Source organism: Drosophila sulfurigaster, chromosome X, assembly GCF_023558435.1.
Source record: "Drosophila sulfurigaster albostrigata strain 15112-1811.04 chromosome X, ASM2355843v2, whole genome shotgun sequence".
NCBI classification, from domain to species: Eukaryota; Metazoa; Arthropoda; class Insecta; order Diptera; family Drosophilidae; genus Drosophila; species Drosophila sulfurigaster.
In genome coordinates this window covers 20,229,301-20,245,077 of record NC_084885.1, presented here as the reverse complement: position 1 = coordinate 20,245,077, position 15,777 = coordinate 20,229,301, and the positions used below count along the sequence as shown (strand labels likewise).

Genomic DNA, 15,777 nt, shown 5'->3' with positions numbered 1-15,777 from the left:
CAGCAACAGCAACAAGAACACCAACAGCAAACACAACTCGTTGAGTGCCACGCGGCGTATGAGTAATCGCGGCAAACGAGCGCGTCAATCAATAGACTCGAAACAAACACAAAACAAAAGAAAATCACAAACACACACACACGCCAAAAAGAAATAACAAAAACTCCCACGCCCAACTCTCAATTGAATTAACAGTCACGCCAACAGCAACAACAACAACAACAAGTCGTTAAAACTAACAACAACTTCATCGAGCAGAAGTTGAAATACTCTAAAACAAAAAAAAAACGCTAAAAGTGTTGACAAATTTTGAACGTTCTAAACAGCTAAAAACAAAAGTTTTAGCTATAACATTTGAAAGAAAAGAATGAAGTTAAGTTTTGGAATCAGCTTTAAATAACAAATTTAACAGAGTATTAAAACTAAAATTTAAAACTTTAACACAAAATGGAAGAAACGAAAAGTTAAATGTTAAATTTAAACGAAATGTTTTTAATATTTGTAGAAAATAAACGATTGCAGTTAAACTTAAAACAAAGGCAGAGAAATTTATTTATTTCATTTTAGTTACGAGTTTTACGATCGCAGTTAAAAATAGCTTCGATCTTTGAACAAGAAAGAATCAATTAAATGTCGAAAATCGAATATTTAAACGAAAATTTAGCTTAGCAATTTACATGGATATATTTCACACAAAAAAGAAAGTAGAAAGAAATTTCAATTCATTTCATGATTGTAAAAATTAGCGATTGAAGTCAAAAGTTAACAAAACTCTGCGATTTATATATATGTTATCTATCTATATATTCTATCGATGGTTAAAGTATTTTTAAATCGAACACACAACTAAGCAATTTATAGATTCCATGATGGTTAAAAAGATCTGTAAACCATCTAGATATTATAAAACTCCAATTGCTTTTAATTTCCACACTTTTAGCTAATCAAACAGACGCAGGAAGTTGCTTAGAACTTTTGTTTTGCACTAAAAATATGGCAATCAAATTCAAGTTATCATTAAGCAATTAAGATTAGAACACGTTTTGTATCAATTATTGAAAAGTTAATCTCAGCATTCAATATTGATATAAACAACCTGTGTGTTATGCAATCCAAGCGAAGCGAAGCGCACAAAGTTACAGATACAATTGAAAACATAGTTATGATGGCAGTTATCACTTCATTTACAAGTGATTGATATGATTGCATGCGACTGTCCATTATCTCTCTCTCTCTCTCTTCCTCTCTCTCTTGCTCTGTATAAAGATATATAAATAGCAAGCAGAACACGAATAACAACAATAAACTACAGCAAAAAGGCAATATTTTTAGCCAAGATTGCACGTTACTCATACGCAGCGTGAAACGACAGGAAAATTAATTGAAAAGTTGCAGCTAAATTCAAAGCGCCGGCACACTCATTGACTCACACCCATCCCACACACACACACACACACACACACACATATACATAGATCACACACACGCACACACATCCACTCGCTTCAAATGCAATTACGAACTAATGAAATCAATTTTTGATTATCTTTCCTTCGCACAACGATATTTTATTTATTTCTTTCTTCTTTTGCTTTTTGTTTTTATTTTTTGTTTCTGTCTGCCCACGATTTATACTAAAAACATTAATAGGAGCTAAGTGAATTATATTAAGTACATATTTGTTACTTTATTTCTTCATTTTTTGTTTCTTTTGCTATATAAGAAATATATATTATATTTCCTCTATTTTGTATATTATAATGTAATACTCGTAATAATATACTTTCTTTTTGCTTCAGATTCTTTTGCATTTGACATTAGCTCCGAAAATTATATTTGTTTTTTGCTGCTGATGCTTTTTTATTGATTTCTACGAATTTTGAATGTTTATTGTTACTTTTTGTACCCTCGAAATATGCAGAACAAGAGGGTATATAAAGTGTAAAGAACTGAATTTAATACCAAATTAAATTTGCTATAATTTCAATTCCATAAGAACAGTGTAACTTTGTTACAGGGTATTCTACAGTCTAATAGCTGCACGAATTCCATTAATTGAACTTTCAGTTTACTTAAACTAAGTAACCAATTTAATACCAAATTAAATTTGCTTAATTTTCGTTTTGAAATCAAAAACTACAATATTCGCTTGTATTTTTGACGAACGAATTTCTGAATTAATTAAACTTTTTAGCTGGAAAATTTACTAATAGCAAATTCAATATGTTTCACTTTCATTAGAAATTTTTTGCAAGACTGCATTTGAATTACAGGGTATTGTGTAGTCAAAACCCAGCAAATATATTTTTGTATTTCTTCTGACGCACGAATTTCATTAACTGAACTTTTTAGCTTGAACATTTTCTAAAAACTAAATTTCAGTTGTACTTTTTTCGTTTGTTTTTCTTTCTTTTTTTCTTAGGTGTGTGTGTGTGTGTGTGGGCCAAGGCCAAGCTTTCAAATTGCCATTTGTAATGCAATGCAAGCAATTATTTTGAAGCAAAGAAAAATAGGGAAAATGGTAAGAAAAATATAGAAAAAAATTACAAAAATTGTAAGAAAAATATAGAAAAAAGATAACAAAAATTGTATGAAAAATAAAAAAAAACAGGCTAAGAAAAATATACATAAAACAAAAGCAAAAATAGTAAGAAAATTATATAAAATAAAAAGTTATTAAAGCAACAAAATTGCTAAGAAAAAAATATAAATATAAATAAAGAAATATATAAAAAAAAAAATATAGAAAAATAGTGATTGAAGCAAGTAAAAATGCAGCGTTTAAAACAATTGTAATTTCTGCTCAATTAAGCAAAGTTTACAAGCTTTGGAAATTTGACTTTATTTCAGCTCGAAACTGAACTTTATTAGAAAATTATAAAGTTACGCTGATGATGATTTGGCACATGGCCAAATTATAAAGTTGCAATTCATGGTCAGCGCATAGCAATATTATTATAATTATTTTTTCGTAGATTTTAACGAGGCATTTTCCCAGCTTTATGCCATTTTAATAAGCATAATAAATAATTTCATGTGGCTTACACACATTTTTACGACACACACACACACAAACGCATATTATTTTTAATGTTTTCACCCAAAATCATCAAAAAAAAAAAAAAAATGATGCGTTGATCTCAAGAACGATCGAAATACCACGTTGCAAATTTGTTTGTGAAGATTAACAAAATCAAAAATAAAATAAAAAAAAAAGGTGAATAAAAGAATAACACTGAAAGAAAAATACAGCAACAAAAAGAACAAACAAATGATATATACAAAAAACAAAATTCAGAGGTAATTTCTAAACAAAAGAAAAATCATTTTTCCCCCTTCACCCTTTCCATCAGCATTTTGTCTGTTTGCGTTCGCTTTTCATCGAGCGAGAATAGAAGAAAAGAAAAGAACTGAGAGCAGAACTCTATTTTTGCCATTTGTTTGTTTGCGGAAATTCATTTTTACCGTACGCAGGAAAAACTGAGATGACGTCATTGTGGCATGCTGACAGACTGACAGACAGACGGACAGACAGACAGACAGACAAACAGAGAAACAGACAGCGAAGCTAGTCTAAGCTAATATCATTCGCAATCCGAAATAGTTGCGAGTACTTTGATGCTATTAACGAACACGAGCATCAATTTAACAATCGAAATTCCTTTAGGGAACGAAATTGAAATGTTTTTCGCTTTTCTTTAAATGGGCTTTATATTTAATATACTTTTAGAACCATCTATTGTTTAGAATCATCTTCTTTAATTAAATAAGGAAGCGAGAAAATTTGAAACTATTGAAATTCCTTTAGAGAAAGAAATTGAAATGTTTTTCGCTTTTCTTTAAATTAGGTTTATATTTAATATAATTATGTTTATCTATTGTATAGAATCATCTTTATCTAAAGATAGCGAGAAATTCCTTTAGAGAAGGAAATTTTAATGTTTTTCGCTTTTTTTTAATGAGCTTTATATTTAATATTCTTGTTTAGAATTATCTTCTTTAAATAAGGTAGCGAGAAAATTTGAAATTTGCAGCAGAAATTGAACTATTGAAATTCCTTTAGAAAACGAAATTTTCTTCTCTTTTTCTTTCTATTATTTAGAATAATATTCTTTAATTGAATAAGGTAGCGAGAAACTTTTAATTTTGCAGCAGAAATTTATAATCGCAATGGTTTTTCCATTTCTTTAAATGAGCTTTCATATTTAATATTCTTTTCTTCTATTTATTCTTCAGAATCATCTTCTTTAATTGAATTAAGAAGCGAGAAAATTTAAACTTTGCATATTTTTGCTGCCAGCAACTGTTATATGTTAATTAAATTTACTCAGTCTCTAAATGAATTTTCAATATTTGTTTTGGCACAAATGCCAAAAGTGAAACAGCGAAGAGTAAACTTAAGAAATTGAAGAACAACTTTGGCTATTATAAAGATTCATTTTCTTGGTTCTTAAGCTTGGGATCGGTGTATGGTATATTTTTCGTATTTTTCAGTAATTAATACAAAAATGTATTTTTATATTATATCAAAATAACAGACTGAAAAACAAATGACATTCATCGTAAAATATGTAAAGATTTTTTAACTCATCTCTAAGTACTCCTAAATATATATATACATAGCACAAACTTGGCAAAATTTAAAATTCATTTATGTATTTATGCGCATTTTAAAATATGTTCAGCTTTTTCAAATCAAGTTTCAAAGAAAAAGAAAATATATGGATCTCAAATAAATAAAAGTTCTTAAAAATAAACAAATTTAAGAACATTTCAAAAGGTTTTTCTAAATTATCAATTATCTAAAATTCTTAAACATAATTATAAAAATAAGGAAACTTTTAAGAAAATTTGAAAATTAATTTGCAAAATTTTTAAATTGAAATTCGTCTCTCAAAATTCTTAAAAATGAAGCATAAAAAATTTCGAAATTAATCAATTTTTATATACAAAATTCTAATTATTTCTGACAAAAAATGAGAAAAATAAGCAAACTTCACAAAGTTTCGAAAATAATGTGTAACTTTAAAAATAAAAAAAGAAGAATATAATCAGATTTTGGAAAAGCGACTTAAGCAAACTTTAAAATGAAAATTCACCTTTAAAATTTCAAAAAAATTACTTATTATATTTAGATAGATAGATTATAAATAAATAAAGAATATATAAAACAAATCTATAAGTATTCTTGAAAAAGAAAAAAACAAATAAGCAAACCTAAGTAAAATTAAAATTCAATTGTAACTTTTAAATGAAAATCTATTTAAAAGAATTCTTGACAAAAAAAGGTGAAGAGCAAACTAAAATTAAAAATAAATCTCAAAAAAAAAAATCTTCAGAAAATGTCGAAATTAATTCGTAACTTTTTAAATTGAAAGAAGAATTGACAAAATATAAGAAAATAATCAAACTTAAGAACCATTTAGAAAATAAGAAGAAATAAAAAGAAAGAGCATGCACAGTTCGAATTGTGGAATTCTCCTCTCGACTTGTGTTTGCCATAATATTGAAAACGACTAGCCAAATATCGACCAGACCCCAGACACCAAATGAATTTATTTGCTCGAAATTGATTTTAAACAGACTTTTGGCTAACCAAACCAAAAATTCTAGTTCTAGTCTTAGCAGTTGTTGTTGTTGTTGTAGTTATTGCCAAAATTTATGAAGTACTCGAGTGAGTCTGCAGAGATGTATAAGACTATATCTATATATAGTTTGACTTTATGTACAACATGTATTTGCAAGCAGCTCAATTAAATGCTCGCTTATTTATTACTCATAATTTTGTGAGCTCGTTTAAAGTTTCTTTTGAGTTCGCCATGTGATTTTTTCATTTTCCTTTATTATTATTATTTTTTTCGGTGGTTGCACGGATGACGTCACTCGCAACGCACTCGAGCGTAAAAGGCGTGGGTGGACGGCGAGGGAGAAGAGGGAGAAAACATGGGTTGAAGGTGTTCAGAGCATGCACAGCAATCAACCCTCAGGGTCAGTTGAACGCGCTTCAAGAAGACGAAGAAGGAGAAGCAGAAGGAGGAGGAGAAGAAGAAGAATCACAAAGTGCAGTCAACTTTTAGCACAATTGAAATCTCTTCGCTTCACTTTGGCTCAACTCTCCGAATTCGCCGCAAATTTGTGTGTTGCGTGTGTGTTAGTTAGTTAGTTGTTGTTGTTGCTTTTATTCCGACTCTTCTACTATTTCTCATTCCTCACACAACGGTTTCAGTTTGTTAGTTAGCTAACTGTTAAATTAATGGCTTTTTTTATTTTTAGTTGCGCGTTGCGTTTTTGTTGCGTTGCGCTTCTCGTTTCTGTTTCAGTTTCTGTTTCTGTTTCGTTTCGTTTCGTTGGCAGCAGACGGCGACGATTGGTTTGTAACCTTGACGCAACAATTCCAATAGTTAGCAGTTAGTTACAGTTAGTGCCAGTTTGTCTGGACCCCCAAAAACAAAAATCAGAGCCACACGCGTCATACGCGCTCAATTATTCAAATTGAATATCGATTTCAAATCTAACAACAGCTTCAAGTGCAAGGAATGAAAATATAGAAATAAATGAAATATCAAAATATAAAATGAATGGAATAAAATATACAAAATAAAATACATTGAATAGAAATCTCACATAAAAAATGTTGGAATAAACAAACAAAATAAATAAAAGGAAAAAAATAATACATAAAAAATTAAAGAAAATAATAATAAAAAAAATATCAAATAAATAAATAAAACGAAAAAAAAAAACTAATACATACAAAAGTAAATAAAATAATAATAGAGAAAAAAAATAAATAAAAATATAAGTACATAAAATAAAAAAAAATAATAAAAAATTAAATAAAATAATATTAAATAAGGTAATAATAAAGAAAAAATAATAAATAAAATAAAATAATAAATAAAATAATAATAAATATAATACATATAATAATAAAATAAATGTAATTGTTATTTTGGATTTCTTATTTAGATAAAACAAAAGAAATAAGAAAATTAAAACATGAATAAACTAAATAAAATAAAGATAATTGTTATTTTTTTAATGTAACTAAAAAAAACGAATTAGATTAGCATACAATAAAATAAAAGAGAAAAATTAAAAAATTAAAATGAATCAAATAAATAAATGCTTAAGAATAATTGATTTTAAGATTCGTTTTTTTTTAAATTAAAATACAATAAAATAAAACAAAATTAAAATGAATAAAATAAGAATAATGGATTTTAAGATTCGTCATTTGAATAAAATGAATTAGAATACAATAAAATAAAATCAGACAAAAAATAAATGCTTAAAAAACAAATGGTTTTTAGATTTGTTATTTGAATAAAATAAAATAAATAATACACTAATGAAAAAAGGTAAATAAATGTAAACAAAATCTTATAAATAAAATGAAAAAAAAAAATTAAATTAAAATTTATAAAGTATTAAATAGTATTTAATTTATAAAGTATTAAATTTAATTTACAGAAAAAGAGCTGGCTTTTGGGACATTCGAATCTCAAAAGAGTAAAATAGAATTTAAATAAATACAATTGTTATTTGAGAAGCGTGCAGCTAAGATAAGTGCTATTATTAATTAATAACTAAAGCTAATCTTGCTGTTCTTGCAAACATTTAATGCAATGTTCATTTTGTCCGTTTTTACGGCAAAGAGAATTAAATTTAACCAGACCTCAGCACACTTATTGTTCTTATACATTAATAGACTTTATTTTGATGTGAGGTAAAGGGTGTGGCATATACAATTTATATATCTGTATGGCTCAATATGCATACATATGAATATATCATTAACAAATCTAATAAATCTAAAAGGTTCTTCACACTACACCATTTATAGTGATCTGTGATTTTTGAATTATATTTATATATAATGATATATGAATGAATATGAATATGAATATGAATATGATGTTCATTGTTGTATTTTTTTTATTTATTTTTCATTAATTTGTCTGTTCAAGTAGAAAACGTAAAATTTGCCCGTATCAAAAAACTTTTACCAACTGGAACAAGATTTAATCATCTAGTCTTGCGAATTTTCCGTTTTCCGCGAAAATATGTTCGAAGCTTTTAATTAATAGCGTAAATGTTGCTTTTTGTCTTATTTTGATTTTGCTGAGAAATAGTTTTTCATCAAGTATTGCCATTTGCAGAGCGATCTGTCAAGTTTCTTTTACAGCAACACATATTTGCTGCTGGAGCCAACAATATAACAGCATTTTGTCATTTGCAGCAAAATGCTTTGCCACACCTCCAAAGTGGCAACAAAATTTCCTTTTTCTTTATATGCGCCACAGTTTGTTTTTTATGTTATTGTTTTAACACCGTTTTACTTTTTCTTTTCCGCGTATTTGACAATTGCCAGTGGGCTGCTGCTGCTGCTGCTGTCTCTGAGTTTGTTTTTTTCTTAACGATGTCGGCACTTTGGAGCTGCATTTTATTTTGCGCTGCGCCATTTTCAGTGTTTACAACAGCAACAACAACAACAACAACAACAACAACAACTGCAACTGCAGCAATTGCTGCCACAACGTTGCACTCCACAACATGCCAAGAAGAAGTGCATTTTTTTTGCTTTGCGCTTTACTTCCGCCAAGATTAAGTTCAATAAACCGGCATTATGTTGATATATTTATATGTATATATAGTATATATAGGGGAGCAGACGCGTGTGTGTAGGTGGAAGAAGACACAAGGCAATGATGATCCATTAACATCTTAATTGCCATGCCACAAACAACAACAACAACAACAACAACATTGCAGACACATTCCACAACTTACAACTTCTTCATACGCAGCATTGCATCTGCTTCTGAACTCTATATAAATATTATGCATACTTAATGCAGCTGGCGCAATCGGAATTCACAATTCAGAATTTGTAATTTGTAATTCAACGAACCAGTTCCAACAAAGCGGTTCAGCGTCATAAAACTGTTGGTATTCTTCAGTTAGAGTTGTGAAATGCCATTTGCGAACATTTTGCAAACGACTTTGAAGTATTTTCGAACTGGTTTTTGAATTGGTTTCGAAATATGGTTCTAAGCGCTTCGCTAAAAACCGGTTTAAACTATGGTTTCAAGCACTAATAATTCAGTGTTTAGAAATAGAAAATAAACAACATAGAAAAGTAGTTTTAAAATGTTTTTATGAAGTTTTGCAAGCTTTGGTTTAAAAAATGGTTGAAACTAAGTTTTAAATTGGTTCAAAAAGTGGTTCAGTATCCTAGCAAAAAACTAGTCGAAGAGAAAATATCAAATTTTTAAATATAAAAGAAGAAAACCGTAATAGTTAAAAGTTCTCAATTAAAGAGAGAATTCAAAGTGGTTCAAGCTATAGCTTAAAAATGGTTCAACTTGTTAAAACTTTATTTGCAATTGATTTCACAATTGGTTCAACACCCTAAAAAAAAGGTAGTTAAAAAGAAAAAACTATATTTTCATGAAGCTGTAAGAGTGAATAGTTTTAAATGGAAAACTGATTCCAAAATGGTTCAAGCCTGGTTCCTTTTTAAACTATGTTTGCAATTAGTTTCAAAAATGGTTCAGCGCCCAACCAGAAAGTAGTTGAAATGAAGAAAACTAAACTGAACAAAGAAAATAGATTCCAAATTGGTTCAAGCTACAGCTTAAAAGTGGTTCAACTTGTTTGCAATTGGTTTCAAAATTGGTTCAACACCCTAACAAAAAGTAGTTGAAAATGAGAAACTAAATTTGTTGATATTTCATGAAACAAAATTCATAAGGTTGAAGGAGTAAAGTTTTAAATTGAAAGCAGATTCCAAAATGGTTCAAGCATGGTTCCTTTTTAAACTATGTTTGCAATTGGTTTCAAAAATGGTTCAGCGCCCAAACAGAAAGTAGTTGAAAAGGAGATACCTAAACTAAACAAAGAAATTTAAAATAGTGAAGAGTTTCCTATTGAACACATTTTCCAGCGTTAAATTTCAAAGTAGCTTCACAATTAGTTCAGCAATATAACATGAAAAGTAGTTGAATAAGTAAAATTTTAATTTGAATACTCATGGTTATTGTTTGATAGACAGCCATGTCAAATCGATTAGCAAAGGCTTCACAATTTAAAAAGAAATACATCGAGCAGTTTAAAGAGTATTCGAAGTTTGCCTATGGCCTGCATCTGGTTATTCTATGCTTCACTTTATGATGCACCCCATTTGCCAGTTGTCGTCGACATTTGTTATTGTTGCTGCCTCACAGCGATTATGTTAGGTGTGTGTGTGTGTGTGTGTGAATCTTGCCACAATCTTCAAGGCGAGTAGTTGTGAACAAAAATGCATCCATTAGTTAACTGAGGAGATGCGGAGAGATGGAACAAGCAGCTGCCATGTTGTGTGTTAAAAAGAGAGAGAGAGAGAGAGAGAGAGAGAATGCGTCTTGTCATTCATTAGTGGCACTTGTGACACGCCCACCTGTTGATCATCTTTATGATGAGAACACTTCTCTAACTGTGTCTACACCTCTTTTTCTCTTTTGTAAATGCCAGACAGATTACAATGTTTTTGCTAATCATTATTTGTAAGCATCTGTGACCCAGAGTTCAGCTAACACACATAGTTTCATCGTTCCATAGTTTCACAAGCAACATTTGAGGTTATGTTATTGCTGTTGTTGGAGAAGCGTGACGACGAGATTGATGATAGATCATTTCTATTCATATTTTGTGATAACCAATTGAATGCGTCACAATCTCAATGTCTGGAGTTCCCCGATCGTTTATCAAATTCCAAGGTGACCAGCAAACTCGAACTCGAAATGTTGTTAACCAACCATTAGAAACATGTTTTTTGCAGTCAATGCTGGTTCTCAAACATTTCAGTAGCCAGTAGATATTATATAAATAAGAAATAATGTTATAGTAAAGCAAATGAATGAATATAATACATATAATAAATGGAATATCATTTAATAATATAACTATTAAAGTTCTAATAATTGGAAAGTTCTTATGTTAAGAAAGAAAATTTCCTATTTTTAAATTTAACCCAGTATCTCTTGTAAAATACTTTGTAAAAATAAATTTGATTTAAATTGTTATAAATTACAGAGTTAAAATTTACTTATAAAAAGACTAACAAATTGTCTAGTTGAAAAGTAAATAAATTAAAATTTATTTATTTAAAAATGTTAGCTACAATTAAAATGAATACTAACTATTATTGGTAAAGCAATGGCTACAAAGGCCTTCAGCTTTATTTAGTTGTATACAGATTAAAACTTGAAGGAAAATTGGAAAAGTTTCTAGAGACTTCCAAACATTTCCTTTGAAATGGATTAAAACTTAAGATAAGCTAATAACGAATCTGAATTGAAAATGTTTTACTAGCGACTTCTGTAATACGATATCGAGGATATTTTTGCAATAATAACATGGGCAATACCGACTTAACCCAGCTGAAGCTTAGCTCCACGCAGTCCCGTTGGAAGAGTGTTGAAAACGGTTTCGATTTTGCATTATTGCCCGATCTCTATGGAATTCCAATTCCACCCGTTAGCGACATTAGACATTTCGAAACTGGTTATTATCGGAGAATTCTCTTTTTCTTTTTTTGTTTTTTTCTGATTTTCTTAATTATTTTTTTGCATTCCATTTAAAACGTGCGTTTTGCCTAAGCAATGTTGGTGGCATGTGTGGCAACCCCCTCTTCTATGCATTGTGGCCACATTTGACACTGCGTAAGAAGCAGAAGTAGGAGAGAGAGAGAGAGACAGAGAGAGAGGGAGAGGGAGAGAATCAGAAGATCAACACGAAAATGTTTCTCGTTTTGCTTATTGCTTTTGCGTTTTGTTAACTGTTAATGCTTGCTGTCTTTTTTTTTGCCTGCTTTTTTCCAGCTATTTTGCTTCGTGTTTTTTTTTCTACTTTACTTTGCTGTGCACTCAGTTGTGACAAACCAAAAAAAAAAGAAGAAAAAAAATTTGAAGTGGGGGGGAGGCGGAGGAAGATACGAAAGCCGTTGAATGCGCGTGACTCACGGCAAGGCAAAAATATTTCGTGTGCGGCGAATTCGAATTCGAATTCGTTTCGTGCTGCCAGCTGCGCAGTCGCGTGCTCTGATGCGCAGCGCTGCGTTGCGTCGCGTCGCGTCGCTGCGACTTTCAATGTCAAGTGGCAGCCCAAAGCAGCAGCAACAACAACAACAACGAAAACAATGCACACTTTATGCTAAACAGCTTTTGGAAGCTTTGAAGCTCGCTTTATTCTGTTTGCTGTTTTTTGAACTATTCGCACTTGCGCGACATTTGCTCATCTCTAGTTTTTGCATCATTGTCGCTATTAATAGAGACATCTTTTTTTTGAGATGAGGATGAGCACGCAAAACTGGTTTCAAATGTCGCCCAACTTTCTACGCACACACACACACACACACACACACATACGTTTTATTAGCCCAAGTTCAAGGCGAGCCAAATTGTGTTGTAGGCTCCAAGCAAGTGGAATTTTTTGCCCTAAAGATAACGTGATTTTTCACATCTAAGCGTGGGAAGTGTTGCCAGACCAGTAACTTTAATTAAAACCTAGTCAACTGACAGAGAGCAAAATAGAAAGAGAGAGAGAGGGAGAGAGAGCTGTGAGAGCTAAAGATCTCTCTGTAAGATAAGATGAAAGAGACGTGCCAAATACAAGCGCAGATAATGTAGGTATATATATATATATACGCTATATCGCTTACAATACACACTTTCTTAACACGATCTTTGGGGGCAACTTGAAAAACTGCGCAAGCCTAAAGATCTGAAGCTTTTGACAAGATCTCGCATGGGAAACTCAAGACAAAAGCTTTCAATGGGAATTATTCGTTAATTGTACTTTTGATCTGATTGTCGCAATACAACGATGTAGACAAATTCTTTGAAAATGTAAGTGTAATAAACTTCGTATCATTTAATTAAGTTGGTGGTATCTAGAAAGATTCAAATACATTATGATTAAAATTTGTTAAAAAAAAAAATACATTGAACAGAAATAATCAAGATAGGCAATATAATAATGTTATTTTGAGGATTTTAGTATAGTTTCATTTTAGAAAAAATTCTGAATTTTGAATTTATTTTCAGTAAATAAAATGGTTTGGTTTGTAAATTCTCTATCTCTATCTAAAATTTCACAAACTCAAATGAATATGTATTCACGATCTTTCAAAATTAGCCTATTTCTGCCCATTATAATATGAGATAACGGTTATCTTAAGTTTCGCTAATGTATAAAGTCTTAAAGACAAAAGATAAACTCAGTTATTTAGCTCTAAATTCGTGCTAAAATGCTGAAAATTTCAGCTGCATAAACTGTGCGATAACATTTTAAATTGCATAGTTCAACTTGAGATTGTTTTACCAGATGTAAATGGGTTTTTTTTTTGTGTTGTTGTTGGACAGTTATACGTGCAGGAAACAATCAAACTGTTGTTCACTTTTAAAGCTAACTGGGTTTCTACTATTCATTATAGTTTTTCTTTCGGTTTTATTGTACTTTTTTAATAGGGCCTCTGTCGCTGTGGATAGAATGAGGAAGACGGCGTCAAGAAATTGGCACAAATCGCAGCTTGATGGCTATAAATTAGGCTAGTTCAGCTTCGGCGCGCACCAAAATGGCTCGAAAGAAGCTTTGACAGGTCAGAGACAGCAAACAGAGAAACGGAGATAGAGATAAATAGAGAGAGAGAGAGAGAGAGACGATAACTTGGAAATCATTTGACAGAGAGACAAGCAGAATTATAAAGTGTAGCTTACTTAAATGAAGAATACGGAAAACGACGATGCAAAAGCAACACGAAAATTGTGTCATCATCATCATTATAAATAATCATTATAATTATCATTATTGTTGATTTCAACATTTACATTCATTCTCACGTCATTGCGAACGAGAGCGAAAGAGAGACACACAATAGATGCGAAATATTTAAATTTGCAATTGTTGTTGCTCTTGTTGTTAGCACTAAAATAAAATAAATTAGGAAACCGAACATTTGGCCCAATAGAATAGCAACAAATGAACGCTTATCACGAGACCTGAAAATCAAAAGCCGAGTCCACATGACCAGAAACAAAGGCGACAAAAAGCGTTAAGCGCAAAATGCAAATCGAAAATCAATATAATATCATCTTGGAACGCATAATATTTTGACACAGTTTTTCATCATGGGGGCTTAGAACACAACTATTGTGCTGGACTGCACTTGAAGATACCCTGTAAGTGGATTGATAAGTTTTCTTTAAATATTTCATTCCAATTCCAACATTTTGCTCTCAATTTAAGTTTCAGCAACAGATTGTAAATCTCTTTTTATTTAGATTATAAATCCTTCTATACAATTAATCCATTTATTACTCTACAGAAATATAGATCATCATGTTCAATACTATAGAAATCCCATAAAAAATATATAATAACTAAGAGAAATATAATGATGAAAAGAAGAGTTATCTTAAAACCACAACAAACTGATTATAGAACAATATTTATAGATAAATTTATTACACTGCTTTCCACAATTACATTTCTATCACAGAAACTTCATTTTTTTATCAATCTCTTCGAGTGACAAAAATAATAAAGACTGATATTTAAGCATTAAAAACTCACAAGTCTGGGCAGATAAGAAAATTCAAACTGAACTTGAACTTGTTTTAATATGCGGGTGATAAGAACTATTGTCATTATTTCCAAATGATAATTGCGATCGATTTAAATCATTTTGTTTTGTAATCATTGTAAAAAAAGCTAAACTCTATGCAATTGTAATTAAGTTTTTGTTTTTTTTTTTATTGAAAGTAGATAAAGTGGACGAGTGATCGACTATGCAAAAAAAAAAGAAACTATGAAAGAAGAACATGTGAATAGAGCGCAACGCATAGACCGTGCGACCGCCAGAGAGAGAGAGAAAGATAGTATAAAAATGTGAACATGGAATGCGCATAGCGAGAGAATGAGTCAACTTCATTCGCAGCGCGCAAAACGAATGCGGGTGAGATGTGAACACAAAACGATGGGCGACAAAAACGACAAAAGCAGCGACGCCGACGTCAGAGGGCGGATTGCACTGCATAAAGTGGAGCTACGCACTGTGTGTGTGTGTGTGTGTGCGTATGTGTCCGACAGCTTCCTCTGCGTGCGTGAATGTGTAAGTACCTCTCTGTATGCGTGTGATGTTGTTGCGTCTGTGTGAGTAGAATAAGGTCAAGCGGGGTGCGGCGCAAAAATGTTTCCGCTGATAGCGTTGATAAAAAAAGTCAGCAACAATTTTGAATGACAAGAGAGAGAAGAGGGCAGAAAGCAGAGCAGAGGCGTTGCCACTGACAATGAAGCAACAACACCGACAATGACTACAAAACAACAATGCAAATTATACGCATACAAAGAATGGCAAACAGCAGCAAACCGAAAAAAACAAATTTTATTTTTTTTTTGTTGAATTTAAATAATAAAGAAACCCGAGTAGAAATTTCACTTTTGCTATGCGCCATGCGGCGCCCGTTATAAGCAGTGACTGCGACAGAGGCAGCAACAAATAAATACACACAAGCATATGCATTGGGCTTGGTTTTTTTTTTGCCTTTTGCTTCGTACACACACTGAGCACACACACACACACACACAGAGACAAGCAGCTAGGCCGCACTTTCTTTGACGCCGACTATGACGCCGTTGCTGCTGCATCGTCTGCTGAGATCGTTCGCCTTTTGGCGGCTTTTGCTAAATTTTCTTGTTGTTGATGTTGGGCAGACAGGACGCTCTGAGCAATTA

The 15,777-nt window shown here is 31.1% G+C and overlaps 1 protein-coding gene across 3 annotated transcripts in view; it reads right to left on the bottom strand.

Annotated features, from left to right (window-relative positions):
• The window catches only part of LOC133847768 (ras-related protein Ral-a), a 28,805-nt gene that overhangs the window by 12,474 nt on the left and 554 nt on the right, over window positions 1-15,777 (bottom strand). The window lies entirely within an intron of this gene.